The sequence below is a fragment of the Montipora foliosa genome, chromosome 3, assembly GCF_036669935.1.
Source record: "Montipora foliosa isolate CH-2021 chromosome 3, ASM3666993v2, whole genome shotgun sequence".
Taxonomy (NCBI): Eukaryota; Metazoa; Cnidaria; class Anthozoa; order Scleractinia; family Acroporidae; genus Montipora; species Montipora foliosa.
In genome coordinates, this window is record NC_090871.1 from 60,444,994 (window position 1) to 60,467,513 (window position 22,520).

General features: G+C 38.0%; 1 protein-coding gene across 4 annotated transcripts in view; it reads right to left on the reverse strand.

Moving 5' to 3' along the window:
• The window catches only part of LOC137997858 (uncharacterized), a 33,007-nt gene extending 11,872 nt beyond the window's left edge, over positions 1 to 21,135 (reverse strand). Inside the window, exons 1-4 of one of the 4 annotated variants that reach the window (XM_068844157.1) lie at positions 20,587 to 20,599; positions 15,844 to 15,891; positions 11,109 to 11,156; positions 3,989 to 4,036 (exon numbers count right to left, since the gene is read on the reverse strand). The gene's annotated coding sequence lies outside the window, so the exon portion shown is untranslated. Of the gene's footprint in view, positions 1 to 3,988; positions 4,037 to 6,356; positions 6,405 to 8,732; positions 8,781 to 11,108; positions 11,157 to 15,843; positions 15,892 to 20,586 lie in introns of those variants that run through there. The other 3 variants (XM_068844158.1, XM_068844160.1, XM_068844159.1) reach the window with 3 other exon arrangements.
• Positions 21,136 to 22,520: the final 1,385 nt, after the last annotated feature.

The following is a 22,520-nucleotide window of genomic DNA, read 5'->3' on the forward strand; positions in this document are numbered from 1 at the left end:
TTAAAAGCCAGTTTGATAAAACAGCCAAGATCCATCCCTTACCCTGGGCTCATTCTACAAGAACTGCTAAAGATGATGAGATGCTTATGTTTAGGACTTGCACAAATTGTGCCCTTTTTAATTAGGCCCAACAGATTTAATGAGCAGCATTGGGACATCACATTGTCACTGGTAGGACAAGACATTGAAAAGTTCTTCTCATGGCTTACAAAGCACAAGAAGCAGATTGCTATGGAATAGCATGTTCAACAATGTACTTTGGCTTGATTATGTAAACTTTACCACAAAATATATTTACAATAACAAGTTGTTAGAATGTGGGCACTAAACATGCTGTGGTTCCCTGTTGGCAATCAGAAAAGAATTAAAATACTGATTTTACCCTGACATGACAATACGTGCCGTCAATCGAGAAGACGAGAAATAAAACCACAATACTCAATAGAACATTCAAATGGTTTCACTGTGAAAATGAAGTACCACAGATTCTCAAAACAAAATATGTGATATAATAATACTTCCTTTCAGGAAAATAGCTTTGGGTCAATGTGTAGTTAGACTGTTCACAGTCCCCTATTTTCGCATTTGACATAGATGCCAAGTTGTAGGGAGAGGCTCGCTGGAGATTTAATGGAGCGCCTAATCCGAGCGAGCAACAAAGGCGCAAACTTTTCGAGGGGAGTCCGGGGGGAATGCCCCCCCCCCCCCCCCCCCAACACCCAAGGGAAAATTTTTAAATCTGAGTTCTCCTAGATCACTTTTCCTGCATTCTGAGTTTATTTAATGACACATTTTACCATGTCACTTCGGGCAAACAAACACGAACAGTGAGAAGAAAAGGGCTCTGGCGTCTAGAATTTCTTGATTTCTCGTCAATTTGCCGCTGATTTCTCGCCAATTTCACGATTTCGCAGATCATGAACAGTTTTACGTTTGTGGAACAATAATTTTATATTTGTTAACCCAAGCTCAGCTGGAGATTTTGCTTGCTTGGCTGGAGAGCTGGAGATTGAGTGTGAAAGCTGGAGTCTCCAGCCGAAAGCTGGAGACTTGGCATCTATGATTTGATCGTCGGGATCGAGCACAAACTGCCGTCATTGCCGCCATCTTTGTTTTTAAAAGCGACCGCGAACTGGTGCGAGCAACATAACTTCCGAGTGGGTGGGGGGAGTGGAGAAGTTTCGGTTTTTTTCCCGCCGAATGACCACAACCAGGTTTTCTGAGCCCGCGAGACTGAGCACCCCCAGCAATACGCGTGGGAATACATTATAATTTAAATACACTATAATCGGGGATGCATGGAGTACCTAGGAACCATCGTAACGAAAACCGCTGGTCAGCAACCTTGGTTCTGGTCATCATTCTGTCTAAGGTATTCGGGTCTTCTCCCGACCCGCCGCCATACTGAAAGCCGGGAAGACCCTGGGAACGAGGTAGGTTGTGTCGCTGGAGACCCGATTAAGGTAATTCCTTGGTATTGCATTGCGCATCCCTACTGCGCACGATTTTCGCGTCATTAGCGCGCGCTCATGAGCACGTGCGCGTACAAAACGTAAGAGATTTCCCTCAAACTAAGCGCGATAGCGAAATAAATGCTCTTTTTCTCTCAAACGAGCACGGTGACCCCCGAATTTTTTTCCAGGTATTTGCTGAGAACAATCTAGTAAAGAACATATTTGACGAAGAAAAAAAGTTTGATAGTAGAACATGATTTTTTTTTGAAAACAGTTCCGTACTGGGTGTAGTTTGGCCAAGGCGAGGACTTCAAGCTAACCACGGAATTGTCCAAAAGAGTGCACTATTTCCACAACCAAGCAATCAAAAACGGCGTACATGAAGCAATACTGCCTATGTGAATAAAAGAAGCTTTATTTTCAAAATAAAATTTTGTATCTTTCAAGTAACGAAGACTTAATTCTGTATGAGGTGATTCGAATTTTTAACGCGCAAACAGTAAAAATACCCCATTTTAAGAGCCTGCTGACGCGTAAACAAGCACGGTGACCCCATTTTTTTATTGCAGTTTTTTAATGTTCATATCATGAATGTTAATTATGCCAAGTTTCCAAAAAAGTTTGATAGTAGAAGAATTTCAAAGGAATTACCTTAAGTAACAAAATGTTTTCGAAAAGAAAGAAAGTTTCTGTTGTCACTGCTTGAGAATCATTGCTACCCTTATAATCATCCCACTTTTCACACTTTCATTTTCGCAAAGATTTCAACAGACCTCTTTTTAGCCAGCGCCTGAAAGGAAGGACCCAAATATAAAACTGACTGCGGTCATATCCTGGCAAATTTGAAAGAAATCTCTAAAAGGTACCGAAAATTAATATAAATATCCCTTTGTGGGTCTGGCTGAAATTCACTTTCATCCCAAAAGGTACCAATTTAACAAAACTACTTTCTCATATTTTTCCGGCTTATAATCTGATAGGTACTGAGATAACTCTAAAACTAATCATTTCAGATTTTTTAATAACACATTTCACCTTACCAAACCACAGATTTTAACCCTTAAAAGGTACTTCTTCCCTTTTGCTCGAACGAATTTCTCTAATCACCTCATTACTTAATTACAGTAGAGTCCCGATTTCTCGAACCACTAAGAGAAACGAAAATTGGTTCGCGAAATCGGGAGTTCGAGAAATCGAAGGTGGCGTCAGATTACACTAAATGCTGAGGTATTGCTTTAGTAGAGACATTTATGCATATTTTCATAGAAGTACGTCCACTTTGTTGTATAAACTGAAGAGATCTCCATTTACAAACAAAACGAATTGTAGTAAAAAAAGTAACACAAATTGCAATAGAACATGGGCTGTAGTTCGGTACACACGTTATACAGCGTTTCAATTAATTTTCACCTTCCGGGAAAACGTTCCTTATGAGAAAATCAACGTGTGATAACTTGTTAACTTGTGAAAGTGATGTCGCAGTTTTGGGTACTTCGGCGCAGATTATCGATGCATTTGACTCTGCAATAGCGACATTGTATTTCTAGCAACTGATGACAGATTAGTCACAGGAAGTATTAGTCACATGGAGGAAGTCATATTCATAGCAAGAAAAAACTTGTCCCGAAGTGTTTATTTTCCTCAAGGCGCAGAATGTAACTGAAATCGTCACTCAGAGTCTTGTAAATTTTCAAAATTCGAGGTATTGAGGGTTGATTTTTCCCACGGAAATTTAGGGAATTAGTTCGAGTTTGAGGGAGTTTCGAGTTGTCGAGGGTAACATTAGAGTATTGGAGTGAAGCAAATCCAAGGGAAACGACAACTGATTCGAGTTATCGGGAGGTACAAGAAACCGAGGGTTCGAGAAATTGCATAAAGGTGCAGGTCTTGACATTAAAAACTTCTATAGCATTCTAGAACTGTTCTAGTTAGAAGAGCTAGAGATCGTTTGATATTCTAGAACTTTAGAGATTTTGAGATTTTAGAACTCCAAAAGACCTTACATATTCTAGAGCTTTAGAAATCTTAGACTCACAACATGGACCATGGATCTTCTTTAACTGTAGAACGTTTAGAGATTTTAGAAGCCCCAAAGGGATCGTTTGATATTCTAGAACTTTAAAGATTTTAGTGATTTTATAACCCCCAAAAGACCTTGCATATTCTAGAGCTTTAGAAATCTTAGACTCGCAACATGGACCATAAATATTCTAGAACTTTAGAACTTTTAGAGATTTTAGAGCCCCTCTTCCGTTCTAACATTCTACATCGCGTACTGATTTTAGAGGTTCTTGAACCTTTTAGCTATAGATTTCTAGAGTTTAGAGACATGCCCTCAGTCTTTTTAAAATAACTCTAAAATAGAAGATAGCTATAAATGCGTTCTATGTTCTAATGACAATACCTGCACCTACTGTAGTAAACGGAATTAAGAATATAGAGTGAAGACGTCTAAGACTCCTAAAATGTACCAATTTAAATTAACAGATAGTCATCAATCGCAACATTGTGAAGTGTCGTTTTAGTCTACTAACCTTTAGAATTCGCTAGATGCCTCCGATATCTCTGATCCAAGTCGTTTACTGTTGGTATGGAAAAACGAGATTCTTTCCAAGTATATATTAATTCTGATTTGTAATTCTTATATTATTATCTCTGAAGAACATGTTTTAAAACTTGCTTTGATAAACAGATTTAATAAGACTGGCCGTTCAAACTGCGGGCGCGTTTAAAAAAGCACGTGTAAAACCGTTTGAACCGCCTGTTCAGTAATTTAAGCACGCGCGTTTTTGAGACGCGAACGGCAACCGGAAGTGAGCTGTTTTCCCTTTCAACTTGTCCTCACACCACCACATTTACATTGCTGAGTATCTTTTCCCCATTACAGATAATTAGTATAAAAATCTGGGAGACACCACTGTCCTAGAACGCTAAATTCTCTCTTCCGGTTGCCGTCCCTCGTCTCAAAAACGCGGGGGCTTCACAGAAGACGTGAAATGTGGTAAGAACATCAGTGACACCCTCGGCTATCACACTCGTGAGACGGACGGCAACATGGAATCTATTTGTTAAGTTTAACAAAACTACCTCGCGAGGTAGTTTAACAATCGTGTTTACACTTTCATTTTCGCAAAGATTTCAACAGACCTCTTTTTAGCCAGCGCCTGAAAGGAAGGACCCAAATATAAAATTGATGGCGGTCATATCCTGGCAAATTTGAAAGAAATCCCTAAAAGTTACCGAAAATTAATATAAATATCCCTTTGTGGGTCTGGCTGAAATTCACTTTCATCCCAAAAGGTACCAATTTAACAAAACTACTTTCTCATATTTTTTTCCGGCTTATAACCTGAAAGGTACTGAGATAACTCTAAAACTAATCATTTCAGATTTTTTAATAACACATTTCACTTTACCAAACCACAGATTTTAACCCTTAAAAGGTACTTCTTCCCTTTTGCTAGAACGAATTTCTCTAATCACCTCATTACTTAATTACAGTAGAGTCCCGATTTCTCGAACCACTAAGGGAAACGAAAATTGGTTCGAGAAATCGGGAGTTCGAGAAATCGAAGGTGGCGTCAGATTACACTAAATGCTGAGGTATTGCTTTAGTAGAGACATTTATGCATATTTTCATAGAAGTACGTCCACTTTGTTGTATAAACTGAAGAGATCTCCATTTACAAACAAAACGAATTGTAGTAAAAAAAGTAACACAAATTACAATAGAACATGGGCTGTAGTTCGGTACACACGTTATACAGCGTTTCAATTAATTTTCACCTTCCGGGAAAACGTTCCTTATTAGAAAATCAACGTGTGATAACTTGTTAACTTGTGAAAGTGATGTCGCAGTTTTGGGTACTTCGGCGTAGATTATCGATGCATTTGACTCTGCAATAGCGACATTGTATTTCTAGCAACTGATGACAGATTAGTCACAGGAAGTATCAGTCACATGCAGGAAGTCTTATTCATAGGAAGGAAAAACTTGTCCCGAAGTGTTTATTTGCCTCAAGGCGCAGAATGTAACTGAAATCGTCACTCAGAGTCTTGTAAATTTTCAAAATTCGAGGGTTGATTTTTCCCACGGAAATTTAGGGAATTAGTTCGAGTTTGAGGGAGTTTCGAGTTGTCGAGGGTAACATTAGAGTATTGGAGTGAAGCAAATCCAAGGGAAACGACAACTGATTCGAGTTATCGGGAGGTACAAGAAACCGAGGGTTCGAGAAATTGCATAAAGGTGCAGGTCTTGACATTAAAAACTTCTATAGCATTCTAGAACTGTTCTAGTTAGAAGAGCTAGAGATCGTTTGATATTCTAGAACTTTAGAGATTTTGAGATTTTAGAACTCCAAAAGACCTTACATATTCTAGAGCTTTAGAAATCTTAGACTCACAACATGGACCATGGATCTTCTTTAACTGTAGAACGTTTAGAGATTTTAGAAGCCCCAAAGGGATCGTTTGATATTCTAGAACTTTAAAGATTTTAGTGATTTTATAACCCCCAAAAGACCTTGCATATTCTAGAGCTTTAGAAATCTTAGACTCGCAACATGGACCATAAATATTCTAGAACTTTAGAACTTTTAGAGATTTTAGAGCCCCTCTTCCGTTCTAGCATTCTACATCGCGTACTGATTTTAGAGGTTCTTGAACCTTTTAGCTATAGATTTCTAGAGTTTAGAGACATGCCCTCAGTCTTTTTAAAATAACTCTAAAATAGAAGATAGCTATAAATGCGTTCTATGTTCTAATGACAATACCTGCACCTACTGTAGTAAACGGAATTAAGAATATAGAGTGAAGACGTCTAAGACTCCTAAAATGTACCAATTTAAATTAACAGATAGTCATCAATCGCAACATTGTGAAGTGTCGTTTTAGTCTACTAACCTTTAGAATTCGCTAGATGCCTCCGATATCTCTGATCCAAGTCGTTTACTGTTGGTATGGAAAAACGAGATTCTTTCCAAGTATATATTAATTCTGATTTGTAATTCTTATATTATTATCTCTGAAGAACATGTTTTAAAACTTGCTTTGATAAACAGATTTAATAAGACTGGCCGTTCAAACTGCGGGCGCGTTTAAAAAAGCACGTGTAAAACCGTTTGAACCGCCTGTTCAGTAATTTAAGCACGCGCGTTTTTGAGACGCGAACGGCAACCGGAAGTGAGCTGTTTTCCCTTTCAACTTGTCCTCACACCACCACATTTACATTGCTGAGTATCTTTTCCCCATTACAGATAATTAGTATAAAAATCTGGGAGACACCACTGTCCTAGAACGCTAAATTCTCTCTTCCGGTTGCCGTCCCTCGTCTCAAAAACGCGGGGGCTTCACAGAAGACGTGAAATGTGGTAAGAACATCAGTGACACCCTCGGCTATCACACTCGTGAGACGGACGGCAACATGGAATCTATTTGTTAAGTTTAACAAAACTACCTCGCGAGGTAGTTTAACAATCGTGTTTACACTTTCATTTTCGCAAAGATTTCAACAGACCTCTTTTTAGCCAGCGCCTGAAAGGAAGGACCCAAATATAAAATTGATGGCGGTCATATCCTGGCAAATTTGAAAGAAATCCCTAAAAGTTACCGAAAATTAATATAAATATCCCTTTGTGGGTCTGGCTGAAATTCACTTTCATCCCAAAAGGTACCAATTTAACAAAACTACTTTCTCATATTTTTTTCCGGCTTATAACCTGAAAGGTACTGAGATAACTCTAAAACTAATCATTTCAGATTTTTTAATAACACATTTCACTTTACCAAACCACAGATTTTAACCCTTAAAAGGTACTTCTTCCCTTTTGCTAGAACGAATTTCTCTAATCACCTCATTACTTAATTACAGTAGAGTCCCGATTTCTCGAACCACTAAGGGAAACGAAAATTGGTTCGAGAAATCGGGAGTTCGAGAAATCGAAGGTGGCGTCAGATTACACTAAATGCTGAGGTATTGCTTTAGTAGAGACATTTATGCATATTTTCATAGAAGTACGTCCACTTTGTTGTATAAACTGAAGAGATCTCCATTTACAAACAAAACGAATTGTAGTAAAAAAAGTAACACAAATTACAATAGAACATGGGCTGTAGTTCGGTACACACGTTATACAGCGTTTCAATTAATTTTCACCTTCCGGGAAAACGTTCCTTATTAGAAAATCAACGTGTGATAACTTGTTAACTTGTGAAAGTGATGTCGCAGTTTTGGGTACTTCGGCGTAGATTATCGATGCATTTGACTCTGCAATAGCGACATTGTATTTCTAGCAACTGATGACAGATTAGTCACAGGAAGTATCAGTCACATGCAGGAAGTCTTATTCATAGGAAGGAAAAACTTGTCCCGAAGTGTTTATTTGCCTCAAGGCGCAGAATGTAACTGAAATCGTCACTCAGAGTCTTGTAAATTTTCAAAATTCGAGGTATTGAGGGTTGATTTTTCCCACGGAAATTTAGGGAATTAGTTCGAGTTTGAGGGAGTTTCGAGTTGTCGAGGGTAACATTAGAGTATTGGAGTGAAGCAAATCCAAGGGAAACGACAACTGATTCGAGTTATCGGGAGGTACAAGAAACCGAGGGTTCGAGAAATTGCATAAAGGTGCAGGTCTTGACATTAAAAACTTCTATAGCATTCTAGAACTGTTCTAGTTAGAAGAGCTAGAGATCGTTTGATATTCTAGAACTTTAGAGATTTTGAGATTTTAGAACTCCAAAAGACCTTACATATTCTAGAGCTTTAGAAATCTTAGACTCACAACATGGACCATGGATCTTCTTTAACTGTAGAACGTTTAGAGATTTTAGAAGCCCCAAAGGGATCGTTTGATATTCTAGAACTTTAAAGATTTTAGTGATTTTATAACCCCCAAAAGACCTTGCATATTCTAGAGCTTTAGAAATCTTAGACTCGCAACATGGACCATAAATATTCTAGAACTTTAGAACTTTTAGAGATTTTAGAGCCCCTCTTCCGTTCTAGCATTCTACATCGCGTACTGATTTTAGAGGTTCTTGAACCTTTTAGCTATAGATTTCTAGAGTTTAGAGACATGCCCTCAGTCTTTTTAAAATAACTCTAAAATAGAAGATAGCTATAAATGCGTTCTATGTTCTAATGACAATACCTGCACCTACTGTAGTAAACGGAATTAAGAATATAGAGTGAAGACGTCTAAGACTCCTAAAATGTACCAATTTAAATTAACAGATAGTCATCAATCGCAACATTGTGAAGTGTCGTTTTAGTCTACTAACCTTTAGAATTCGCTAGATGCCTCCGATATCTCTGATCCAAGTCGTTTACTGTTGGTATGGAAAAACGAGATTCTTTCCAAGTATATATTAATTCTGATTTGTAATTCTTATATTATTATCTCTGAAGAACATGTTTTAAAACTTGCTTTGATAAACAGATTTAATAAGACTGGCCGTTCAAACTGCGGGCGCGTTTAAAAAAGCACGTGTAAAACCGTTTGAACCGCCTGTTCAGTAATTTAAGCACGCGCGTTTTTGAGACGCGAACGGCAACCGGAAGTGAGCTGTTTTCCCTTTCAACTTGTCCTCACACCACCACATTTACATTGCTGAGTATCTTTTCCCCATTACAGATAATTAGTATAAAAATCTGGGAGACACCACTGTCCTAGAACGCTAAATTCTCTCTTCCGGTTGCCGTCCCTCGTCTCAAAAACGCGGGGGCTTCACAGAAGACGTGAAATGTGGTAAGAACATCAGTGACACCCTCGGCTATCACACTCGTGAGACGGACGGCAACATGGAATCTATTTGTTAAGTTTAACAAAACTACCTCGCGAGGTAGTTTAACAATCGTGTTTACACTTTCATTTTCGCAAAGATTTCAACAGACCTCTTTTTAGCCAGCGCCTGAAAGGAAGGACCCAAATATAAAATTGATGGCGGTCATATCCTGGCAAATTTGAAAGAAATCCCTAAAAGTTACCGAAAATTAATATAAATATCCCTTTGTGGGTCTGGCTGAAATTCACTTTCATCCCAAAAGGTACCAATTTAACAAAACTACTTTCTCATATTTTTTTCCGGCTTATAACCTGAAAGGTACTGAGATAACTCTAAAACTAATCATTTCAGATTTTTTAATAACACATTTCACTTTACCAAACCACAGATTTTAACCCTTAAAAGGTACTTCTTCCCTTTTGCTAGAACGAATTTCTCTAATCACCTCATTACTTAATTACAGTAGAGTCCCGATTTCTCGAACCACTAAGGGAAACGAAAATTGGTTCGAGAAATCGGGAGTTCGAGAAATCGAAGGTGGCGTCAGATTACACTAAATGCTGAGGTATTGCTTTAGTAGAGACATTTATGCATATTTTCATAGAAGTACGTCCACTTTGTTGTATAAACTGAAGAGATCTCCATTTACAAACAAAACGAATTGTAGTAAAAAAAGTAACACAAATTACAATAGAACATGGGCTGTAGTTCGGTACACACGTTATACAGCGTTTCAATTAATTTTCACCTTCCGGGAAAACGTTCCTTATTAGAAAATCAACGTGTGATAACTTGTTAACTTGTGAAAGTGATGTCGCAGTTTTGGGTACTTCGGCGTAGATTATCGATGCATTTGACTCTGCAATAGCGACATTGTATTTCTAGCAACTGATGACAGATTAGTCACAGGAAGTATCAGTCACATGCAGGAAGTCTTATTCATAGGAAGGAAAAACTTGTCCCGAAGTGTTTATTTGCCTCAAGGCGCAGAATGTAACTGAAATCGTCACTCAGAGTCTTGTAAATTTTCAAAATTCGAGGTATTGAGGGTTGATTTTTCCCACGGAAATTTAGGGAATTAGTTCGAGTTTGAGGGAGTTTCGAGTTGTCGAGGGTAACATTAGAGTATTGGAGTGAAGCAAATCCAAGGGAAACGACAACTGATTCGAGTTATCGGGAGGTACAAGAAACCGAGGGTTCGAGAAATTGCATAAAGGTGCAGGTCTTGACATTAAAAACTTCTATAGCATTCTAGAACTGTTCTAGTTAGAAGAGCTAGAGATCGTTTGATATTCTAGAACTTTAGAGATTTTGAGATTTTAGAACTCCAAAAGACCTTACATATTCTAGAGCTTTAGAAATCTTAGACTCACAACATGGACCATGGATCTTCTTTAACTGTAGAACGTTTAGAGATTTTAGAAGCCCCAAAGGGATCGTTTGATATTCTAGAACTTTAAAGATTTTAGTGATTTTATAACCCCCAAAAGACCTTGCATATTCTAGAGCTTTAGAAATCTTAGACTCGCAACATGGACCATAAATATTCTAGAACTTTAGAACTTTTAGAGATTTTAGAGCCCCTCTTCCGTTCTAGCATTCTACATCGCGTACTGATTTTAGAGGTTCTTGAACCTTTTAGCTATAGATTTCTAGAGTTTAGAGACATGCCCTCAGTCTTTTTAAAATAACTCTAAAATAGAAGATAGCTATAAATGCGTTCTATGTTCTAATGACAATACCTGCACCTACTGTAGTAAACGGAATTAAGAATATAGAGTGAAGACGTCTAAGACTCCTAAAATGTACCAATTTAAATTAACAGATAGTCATCAATCGCAACATTGTGAAGTGTCGTTTTAGTCTACTAACCTTTAGAATTCGCTAGATGCCTCCGATATCTCTGATCCAAGTCGTTTACTGTTGGTATGGAAAAACGAGATTCTTTCCAAGTATATATTAATTCTGATTTGTAATTCTTATATTATTATCTCTGAAGAACATGTTTTAAAACTTGCTTTGATAAACAGATTTAATAAGACTGGCCGTTCAAACTGCGGGCGCGTTTAAAAAAGCACGTGTAAAACCGTTTGAACCGCCTGTTCAGTAATTTAAGCACGCGCGTTTTTGAGACGCGAACGGCAACCGGAAGTGAGCTGTTTTCCCTTTCAACTTGTCCTCACACCACCACATTTACATTGCTGAGTATCTTTTCCCCATTACAGATAATTAGTATAAAAATCTGGGAGACACCACTGTCCTAGAACGCTAAATTCTCTCTTCCGGTTGCCGTCCCTCGTCTCAAAAACGCGGGGGCTTCACAGAAGACGTGAAATGTGGTAAGAACATCAGTGACACCCTCGGCTATCACACTCGTGAGACGGACGGCAACATGGAATCTATTTGTTAAGTTTAACAAAACTACCTCGCGAGGTAGTTTAACAATCGTGTTTACACTTTCATTTTCGCAAAGATTTCAACAGACCTCTTTTTAGCCAGCGCCTGAAAGGAAGGACCCAAATATAAAATTGATGGCGGTCATATCCTGGCAAATTTGAAAGAAATCCCTAAAAGTTACCGAAAATTAATATAAATATCCCTTTGTGGGTCTGGCTGAAATTCACTTTCATCCCAAAAGGTACCAATTTAACAAAACTACTTTCTCATATTTTTTCCGGCTTATAACCTGAAAGGTACTGAGATAACTCTAAAACTAATCATTTCAGATTTTTTAATAACACATTTCACTTTACCAAACCACAGATTTTAACCCTTAAAAGGTACTTCTTCCCTTTTGCTAGAACGAATTTCTCTAATCACCTCATTACTTAATTACAGTAGAGTCCCGATTTCTCGAACCACTAAGGGAAACGAAAATTGGTTCGAGAAATCGGGAGTTCGAGAAATCGAAGGTGGCGTCAGATTACACTAAATGCTGAGGTATTGCTTTAGTAGAGACATTTATGCATATTTTCATAGAAGTACGTCCACTTTGTTGTATAAACTGAAGAGATCTCCATTTACAAACAAAACGAATTGTAGTAAAAAAAGTAACACAAATTACAATAGAACATGGGCTGTAGTTCGGTACACACGTTATACAGCGTTTCAATTAATTTTCACCTTCCGGGAAAACGTTCCTTATTAGAAAATCAACGTGTGATAACTTGTTAACTTGTGAAAGTGATGTCGCAGTTTTGGGTACTTCGGCGTAGATTATCGATGCATTTGACTCTGCAATAGCGACATTGTATTTCTAGCAACTGATGACAGATTAGTCACAGGAAGTATCAGTCACATGCAGGAAGTCTTATTCATAGGAAGGAAAAACTTGTCCCGAAGTGTTTATTTGCCTCAAGGCGCAGAATGTAACTGAAATCGTCACTCAGAGTCTTGTAAATTTTCAAAATTCGAGGGTTGATTTTTCCCACGGAAATTTAGGGAATTAGTTCGAGTTTGAGGGAGTTTCGAGTTGTCGAGGGTAACATTAGAGTATTGGAGTGAAGCAAATCCAAGGGAAACGACAACTGATTCGAGTTATCGGGAGGTACAAGAAACCGAGGGTTCGAGAAATTGCATAAAGGTGCAGGTCTTGACATTAAAAACTTCTATAGCATTCTAGAACTGTTCTAGTTAGAAGAGCTAGAGATCGTTTGATATTCTAGAACTTTAGAGATTTTGAGATTTTAGAACTCCAAAAGACCTTACATATTCTAGAGCTTTAGAAATCTTAGACTCACAACATGGACCATGGATCTTCTTTAACTGTAGAACGTTTAGAGATTTTAGAAGCCCCAAAGGGATCGTTTGATATTCTAGAACTTTAAAGATTTTAGTGATTTTATAACCCCCAAAAGACCTTGCATATTCTAGAGCTTTAGAAATCTTAGACTCGCAACATGGACCATAAATATTCTAGAACTTTAGAACTTTTAGAGATTTTAGAGCCCCTCTTCCGTTCTAGCATTCTACATCGCGTACTGATTTTAGAGGTTCTTGAACCTTTTAGCTATAGATTTCTAGAGTTTAGAGACATGCCCTCAGTCTTTTTAAAATAACTCTAAAATAGAAGATAGCTATAAATGCGTTCTATGTTCTAATGACAATACCTGCACCTACTGTAGTAAACGGAATTAAGAATATAGAGTGAAGACGTCTAAGACTCCTAAAATGTACCAATTTAAATTAACAGATAGTCATCAATCGCAACATTGTGAAGTGTCGTTTTAGTCTACTAACCTTTAGAATTCGCTAGATGCCTCCGATATCTCTGATCCAAGTCGTTTACTGTTGGTATGGAAAAACGAGATTCTTTCCAAGTATATATTAATTCTGATTTGTAATTCTTATATTATTATCTCTGAAGAACATGTTTTAAAACTTGCTTTGATAAACAGATTTAATAAGACTAGCCGTTCAGACTGCGGGCGCGTTTAAAAAAGCACGTGTAAAACCGTTTGAACCGCCTGTTCAGTAATTTAAGCACGCGCGTTTTTGAGACGCGAACGGCAACCGGAAGTGAGCTGTTTTCCCTTTCAACTTGTCCTCACACCACCACATTTACATTGCTGAGTATCTTTTCCCCATTAGAGATAATTAGTATAAAAATCTGGGAGACACCACTGTCCTAGAACGCTAAATTCTCTCTTCCGGTTGCCGTCCCTCGTCTCAAAAACGCGCGTGCTTCACAGAAGACGTGAAATGTGGTAAGAACATCAGTGACACCCTCGGCTATCACACTCGTGAGACGGACGGCAACATGGAATCTATTTGTTAAGTTTAACAAAACTACCTCGCGAGGTAGTTTAACAATCGTGTTTACACTTTCATTTTCGCAAAGATTTCAACAGACCTCTTTTTAGCCAGCGCCTGAAAGGAAGGACCCAAATATAAAATTGATGGCGGTCATATCCTGGCAAATTTGAAAGAAATCCCTAAAAGTTACCGAAAATTAATATAAATATCCCTTTGTGGGTCTGGCTGAAATTCACTTTCATCCCAAAAGGTACCAATTTAACAAAACTACTTTCTCATATTTTTTTCCGGCTTATAACCTGAAAGGTACTGAGATAACTCTAAAACTAATCATTTCAGATTTTTTAATAACACATTTCACTTTACCAAACCACAGATTTTAACCCTTAAAAGGTACTTCTTCCCTTTTGCTAGAACGAATTTCTCTAATCACCTCATTACTTAATTACAGTAGAGTCCCGATTTCTCGAACCACTAAGGGAAACGAAAATTGGTTCGAGAAATCGGGAGTTCGAGAAATCGAAGGTGGCGTCAGATTACATTAAATGCTGAGGTATTGCTTTAGTAGATACATTTATGCATATTTTCATAGAAGTACGTCCACTTTGTTGTATAAACTGAAGAGATCTCCATTTACAAACAAAACGAATTGTAGTAAAAAAAGTAACACAAATTACAATAGAACATGGGCTGTAGTTCGGTACACACGTTATACAGCGTTTCAATTAATTTTCACCTTCCGGGAAAACGTTCCTTATTAGAAAATCAACGTGTGATAACTTGTTAACTTGTGAAAGTGATGTCGCAGTTTTGGGTACTTCGGCGTAGATTATCGATGCATTTGACTCTGCAATAGCGACATTGTATTTCTAGCAACTGATGACAGATTAGTCACAGGAAGTATCAGTCACATGCAGGAAGTCTTATTCATAGGAAGGAAAAACTTGTCCCGAAGTGTTTATTTGCCTCAAGGCGCAGAATGTAACTGAAATCGTCACTCAGAGTCTTGTAAATTTTCAAAATTCGAGGGTTGATTTTTCCCACGGAAATTTAGGGAATTAGTTCGAGTTTGAGGGAGTTTCGAGTTGTCGAGGGTAACATTAGAGTATTGGAGTGAAGCAAATCCAAGGGAAACGACAACTGATTCGAGTTATCGGGAGGTACAAGAAACCGAGGGTTCGAGAAATTGCATAAAGGTGCAGGTCTTGACATTAAAAACTTCTATAGCATTCTAGAACTGTTCTAGTTAGAAGAGCTAGAGATCGTTTGATATTCTAGAACTTTAGAGATTTTGAGATTTTAGAACTCCAAAAGACCTTACATATTCTAGAGCTTTAGAAATCTTAGACTCACAACATGGACCATGGATCTTCTTTAACTGTAGAACGTTTAGAGATTTTAGAAGCCCCAAAGGGATCGTTTGATATTCTAGAACTTTAAAGATTTTAGTGATTTTATAACCCCCAAAAGACCTTGCATATTCTAGAGCTTTAGAAATCTTAGACTCGCAACATGGACCATAAATATTCTAGAACTTTAGAACTTTTAGAGATTTTAGAGCCCCTCTTCCGTTCTAGCATTCTACATCGCGTACTGATTTTAGAGGTTCTTGAACCTTTTAGCTATAGATTTCTAGAGTTTAGAGACATGCCCTCAGTCTTTTTAAAATAACTCTAAAATAGAAGATAGCTATAAATGCGTTCTATGTTCTAATGACAATACCTGCACCTACTGTAGTAAACGGAATTAAGAATATAGAGTGAAGACGTCTAAGACTCCTAAAATGTACCAATTTAAATTAACAGATAGTCATCAATCGCAACATTGTGAAGTGTCGTTTTAGTCTACTAACCTTTAGAATTCGCTAGATGCCTCCGATATCTCTGATCCAAGTCGTTTACTGTTGGTATGGAAAAACGAGATTCTTTCCAAGTATATATTAATTCTGATTTGTAATTCTTATATTATTATCTCTGAAGAACATGTTTTAAAACTTGCTTTGATAAACAGATTTAATAAGACTGGCCGTTCAAACTGCGGGCGCGTTTAAAAAAGCACGTGTAAAACCGTTTGAACCGCCTGTTCAGTAATTTAAGCACGCGCGTTTTTGAGACGCGAACGGCAACCGGAAGTGAGCTGTTTTCCCTTTCAACTTGTCCTCACACCACCACATTTACATTGCTGAGTATCTTTTCCCCATTACAGATAATTAGTATAAAAATCTGGGAGACACCACTGTCCTAGAACGCTAAATTCTCTCTTCCGGTTGCCGTCCCTCGTCTCAAAAACGCGGGGGCTTCACAGAAGACGTGAAATGTGGTAAGAACATCAGTGACACCCTCGGCTATCACACTCGTGAGACGGACGGCAACATGGAATCTATTTGTTAAGTTTAACAAAACTACCTCGCGAGGTAGTTTAACAATCGTGTTTACACTTTCATTTTCGCAAAGATTTCAACAGACCTCTTTTTAGCCAGCGCCTGAAAGGAAGGACCCAAATATAAAATTGATGGCGGTCATATCCTGGCAAATTTGAAAGAAATCCCTAAAAGTTACCGAAAATTAATATAAATATCCCTTTGTGGGTCTGGCTGAAATTCACTTTCATCCCAAAAGGTACCAATTTAACAAAACTACTTTCTCATATTTTTTCCGGCTTATAACCTGAAAGGTACTGAGATAACTCTAAAACTAATCATTTCAGATTTTTTAATAACACATTTCACTTTACCAAACCACAGATTTTAACCCTTAAAAGGTACTTCTTCCCTTTTGCTAGAACGAATTTCTCTAATCACCTCATTACTTAATTACAGTAGAGTCCCGATTTCTCGAACCACTAAGGGAAACGAAAATTGGTTCGAGAAATCGGGAGTTCGAGAAATCGAAGGTGGCGTCAGATTACACTAAATGCTGAGGTATTGCTTTAGTAGAGACATTTATGCATATTTTCATAGAAGTACGTCCACTTTGTTGTATAAACTGAAGAGATCTCCATTTACAAACAAAACGAATTGTAGTAAAAAAAGTAACACAAATTACAATAGAACATGGGCTGTAGTTCGGTACACACGTTATACAGCGTTTCAATTAATTTTCACCTTCCGGGAAAACGTTCCTTATTAGAAAATCAACGTGTGATAACTTGTTAACTTGTGAAAGTGATGTCGCAGTTTTGGGTACTTCGGCGTAGATTATCGATGCATTTGACTCTGCAATAGCGACATTGTATTTCTAGCAACTGATGACAGATTAGTCACAGGAAGTATCAGTCACATGCAGGAAGTCTTATTCATAGGAAGGAAAAACTTGTCCCGAAGTGTTTATTTGCCTCAAGGCGCAGAATGTAACTGAAATCGTCACTCAGAGTCTTGTAAATTTTCAAAATTCGAGGGTTGATTTTTCCCACGGAAATTTAGGGAATTAGTTCGAGTTTGAGGGAGTTTCGAGTTGTCGAGGGTAACATTAGAGTATTGGAGTGAAGCAAATCCAAGGGAAACGACAACTGATTCGAGTTATCGGGAGGTACAAGAAACCGAGGGTTCGAGAAATTGCATAAAGGTGCAGGTCTTGACATTAAAAACTTCTATAGCATTCTAGAACTGTTCTAGTTAGAAGAGCTAGAGATCGTTTGATATTCTAGAACTTTAGAGATTTTGAGATTTTAGAACTCCAAAAGACCTTACATATTCTAGAGCTTTAGAAATCTTAGACTCACAACATGGACCATGGATCTTCTTTAACTGTAGAACGTTTAGAGATTTTAGAAGCCCCAAAGGGATCGTTTGATATTCTAGAACTTTAAAGATTTTAGTGATTTTATAACCCCCAAAAGACCTTGCATATTCTAGAGCTTTAGAAATCTTAGACTCGCAACATGGACCATAAATATTCTAGAACTTTAGAACTTTTAGAGATTTTAGAGCCCCTCTTCCGTTCTAGCATTCTACATCGCGTACTGATTTTAGAGGTTCTTGAACCTTTTAGCTATAGATTTCTAGAGTTTAGAGACATGCCCTCAGTCTTTTTAAAATAACTCTAAAATAGAAGATAGCTATAAATGCGTTCTATGTTCTAATGACAATACCTGCACCTACTGTAGTAAACGGAATTAAGAATATAGAGTGAAGACGTCTAAGACTCCTAAAATGTACCAATTTAAATTAACAGATAGTCATCAATCGCAACATTGTGAAGTGTCGTTTTAGTCTACTAACCTTTAGAATTCGCTAGATGCCTCCGATATCTCTGATCCAAGTCGTTTACTGTTGGTATGGAAAAACGAGATTCTTTCCAAGTATATATTAATTCTGATTTGTAATTCTTATATTATTATCTCTGAAGAACATGTTTTAAAACTTGCTTTGATAAACAGATTTAATAAGACTAGCCGTTCAGACTGCGGGCGCGTTTAAAAAAGCACGTGTAAAACCGTTTGAACCGCCTGTTCAGTAATTTAAGCACGCGCGTTTTTGAGACGCGAACGGCAACCGGAAGTGAGCTGTTTTCCCTTTCAACTTGTCCTCACACCACCACATTTACATTGCTGAGTATCTTTTCCCCATTAGAGATAATTAGTATAAAAATCTGGGAGACACCACTGTCCTAGAACGCTAAATTCTCTCTTCCGGTTGCCGTCCCTCGTCTCAAAAACGCGCGTGCTTCACAGAAGACGTGAAATGTGGTAAGAACATCAGTGACACCCTCGGCTATCACACTCGTGAGACGGACGGCAACATGGAATCTATTTGTTAAGTTTAACAAAACTACCTCGCGAGGTAGTTTAACAATCGTGTTTACACTTTCATTTTCGCAAAGATTTCAACAGACCTCTTTTTAGCCAGCGCCTGAAAGGAAGGACCCAAATATAAAATTGATGGCGGTCATATCCTGGCAAATTTGAAAGAAATCCCTAAAAGTTACCGAAAATTAATATAAATATCCCTTTGTGGGTCTGGCTGAAATTCACTTTCATCCCAAAAGGTACCAATTTAACAAAACTACTTTCTCATATTTTTTTCCGGCTTATAACCTGAAAGGTACTGAGATAACTCTAAAACTAATCATTTCAGATTTTTTAATAACACATTTCACTTTACCAAACCACAGATTTTAACCCTTAAAAGGTACTTCTTCCCTTTTGCTAGAACGAATTTCTCTAATCACCTCATTACTTAATTACAGTAGAGTCCCGATTTCTCGAACCACTAAGGGAAACGAAAATTGGTTCGAGAAATCGGGAGTTCGAGAAATCGAAGGTGGCGTCAGATTACACTAAATGCTGAGGTGTTGCTTTAGTAGAGACATTTATGCATATTTTCATAGAAGTACGTACACTTTGTTGTATAAACTGAAGAGATCTCCATTTACAAACAAAACGAATTGTAGTAAAAAAAGTAACACAAATTACAATAGAACATGGGCTGTAGTTCGGTACACACGTTATACAGCGTTTCAATTAATTTTCACCTTCCGGGAAAACGTTCCTTATTAGAAAATCAACGTGTGATAACTTGTTAACTTGTGAAAGTGATGTCGCAGTTTTGGGTACTTCGGCGTAGATTATCGATGCATTTGACTCTGCAATAGCGACATTGTATTTCTAGCAACTGATGACAGATTAGTCACAGGAAGTATCAGTCACATGCAGGAAGTCTTATTCATAGGAAGGAAAAACTTGTCCCGAAGTGTTTATTTGCCTCAAGGCGCAGAATGTAACTGAAATCGTCACTCAGAGTCTTGTAAATTTTCAAAATTCGAGGTATTGAGGGTTGATTTTTCCCACGGAAATTTAGGGAATTAGTTCGAGTTTGAGGGAGTTTCGAGTTGTCGAGGGTAACATTAGAGTATTGGAGTGAAGCAAATCCAAGGGAAACGACAACTGATTCGAGTTATCGGGAGGTACAAGAAACCGAGGGTTCGAGAAATTGCATAAAGGTGCAGGTCTTGACATTAAAAACTTCTATAGCATTCTAGAACTGTTCTAGTTAGAAGAGCTAGAGATCGTTTGATATTCTAGAACTTTAGAAATTTTGAGATTTTAGAACTCCAAAAGACCTTACATATTCTAGAGCTTTAGAAATCTTAGACTCACAACATGGACCATAGATATTCTAGAACTGTAGAACGTTTAGAGATTTTAGAAGCCCCAAAGGGATCGTTTAATATTCTAGAACTTTAAAGATTTTAGTGATTTTATAACCCCCAAAAGACCTTGCATATTCTAGAGCTTTAGAAATCCTAGACTCGCAACATGGACCATAAATATTCTAGAACTTTAGAACTTTTAGAGATTTTAGAACCCCTCTTCCGTTCTAGCATTCTACATCGCGTACTGATTTTAGAGGTTCTTGAACCTTTTAGCTATAGATTTCTAGAAATTAGAGACATGCCCTCAGTCTTTTTAAAATAACTCTAAAATAGAAGATAGCTATAAATGAGTTCTACCTTCTAATGACAATACCTGCACCTACTGTGGTAAACGGAATTAACAATATAGAGTGAAGACGTCTAAGACTCCTAAAATGTACCTATTTAAATTAACAGATAGTCATCAATCGCAACATTGTGAAGTGTCGTTTTAGTCTACTAACCTTTAGAATTCGCTGGATGCCTCCGATATCTCTGATCCAAGTCGTTTACTGTTGGTATGGAAAACGAGATTCTTTCAAAGTATATATTAATTCTGATTTGTAATTCTTATATTACTATCTCTGAAGAACATGTTTTAAACTTGTTTTGATAAACAGATTTAATAAGACTGGCCGTTCACACTGCGGGCGTGTTTAACAAAGCACGGGTAAAACCGTTTGAACCGCCTGTTCAGTAATTGCCAACGAGTCAGGCCTTCTGAAGACAGAAGGCCTGGCGAGGCGGCAGCTTATAGAGCCGCGAGAAGATTTTTAGGCGGACGAAATCTCAGAAGCGCTTCAAATTTGAGTGTAATGTAGACCAAAAGCTGTAATGTAGACCAAAGCGATGAAATGTTGACCGTAGCGATAACCAATGAGAGTTAAGCACGAGTACGCCGCGTGATGTTTGCAGCCGCCAGATCACGCAAGCTTGGCTCGTTGGCACTTTAGCGACAGCTATAACTAGTATATATAGGGAGCTTAAGCACGGGAACGGCAACCGGAAGTGAGCTGTTTTCACTTTTAACTTGTCTTTCCACCACCACATTTACATTGCTGAGTATCTTTTCCCCATTAGAGATAATTAGTACAAAAATCTGGGAGACACCACTGTCCTAGCACCCCGGGGGGGTACTCGATGTATCCCTGGTTGGGGAGGTGCAGCGCGGGCCCCCATACCCTGACCCTGTTTAAGACAAATATCGCTGATTTTCCTACCCATTTTAAGACAGAATTCCGATTTTTGATACCCTGTTTAAGACATTTAGCCCAGTTTAAGACAAAAATTGGTAAATCGATACCCTGATTAAGACAAAAAATGATAAATTCGATACCCTGTTCAAGACAAAAATCCCAAAAAACATACCCTGGCTGGCCGCACGTCCCCATTAAGCCCTTATAAGGGAGTACCCCCCCCCGGGCCTAGCACGCTAAATGCTCTCTTCCGGTTGCCGTCCTCGTCTCAAAAACGCGCCTGCTTCACAGAAGACGTGAAATATGGTAAGAACATCGGTGACACACTCGGCTATCGCCTCGTGTGCCACTTGTTTGTTCTTATCAGATTTTGACGTCATCTGTAATTTACTGAAGAGACGCACGGCAACATGGAATCTAACAAAACTACCTCGCGAGGTAGTTTAACAATCGTGTTTAATAAAACACATTCAAAATGACGGCAGAAACCAAAAACTCGCGGAAAAGCTTGGGAGCACAAAGAAACCCGCCTGTTACCTGAAAAGTGGGGGGACGAGAATATCCAGTACAGTACGAAAGATAACCCGAACAAAGTCAATTTCATGACGATATTCACCAGAGTTATACGGATGTTATTGCTATATTTCGATTTACTTCAAAATCATCATCCGGCAAATCAAGGTTTACATAGCGCGTGATTTAAATACAGGAGACTTATTTAAATAATAACAGTTCGCGGCTAGCTTTTAAGCAAGAGTTAATTGCAGACTGCTTAGTTTTAATATAGAAAGCTTCTTTAAATAGAAGAATATTCCAGTTGTTGTCCATATCAATTATGCTGGTATCGTCCCTGACTGTATTCAAGTAGAATTAGTGTTACCAAGGATGGAATTATTACAAGGGAAATTAGAAGGTGACAAAAGGTGTTGGTATTTTTCACAATTATCTAGATGGTAACAAATAGCACTGTCCTTGTCACGGGCATGTTCCATTGTGCGTTCGTACAAGGTGCGCTCAGTTTTTCCTATGTAACTAGAATTACAGCAAGGGCAAGTAAATTGATAAACAAGATTAGATTTACTTAATAGCGGAGTTTTGTCATTTGTGTTGGTATAAAACGAGAATTCTACTTGAATACAGTCAGGGACAATACCAGCATAATTGATATGGACAACAACTGGAATATTCTTCTATTTAAAGAA